The following is a 452-nucleotide window of genomic DNA, read 5'->3' as shown; positions in this document are numbered from 1 at the left end:
TATTACTATTATCTTTATAATTATATATATAATTATCTTTCATTATCTATTATCTTATATTATCTATATCATCTTATTAATCCTTAAGAATAAAAATAAAAAATGTAAAGGGGAAAAAAAAAAACGTAAACACCTATTTGATAATGAATTTAGATCATGGTCCAATAAGAGCATAATTAATTAATCAAACGCGTTCCTAGTCAAGGACAACTCGACCAAAGACAAATCAGAATTGTAAATTAATCATCTAAACTAATCTCCTCAACATGAAATATATCGCGGGTGTTCACCTTTTGACTATCGATGTAGTGTTGTTTGAGCGTTCTTATGTATGTTTTTTTTTCATTACCGTGTACTTTTTTATTACATCAAACGAAATTTGATATAGTTGTTAGTTGTTAATAATCTTTAATAACTATTGCAAGCCGTCTATCCTTGTAGAATCATTAATA

This window comes from Penaeus monodon, chromosome 33 (assembly GCF_015228065.2).
Source record: "Penaeus monodon isolate SGIC_2016 chromosome 33, NSTDA_Pmon_1, whole genome shotgun sequence".
In the NCBI taxonomy this organism is placed as follows: domain Eukaryota; kingdom Metazoa; phylum Arthropoda; class Malacostraca; order Decapoda; family Penaeidae; genus Penaeus; species Penaeus monodon.
The sequence above is the reverse complement of the archived record's forward strand: the minus strand, read 5'-3'. Positions refer to the sequence as shown.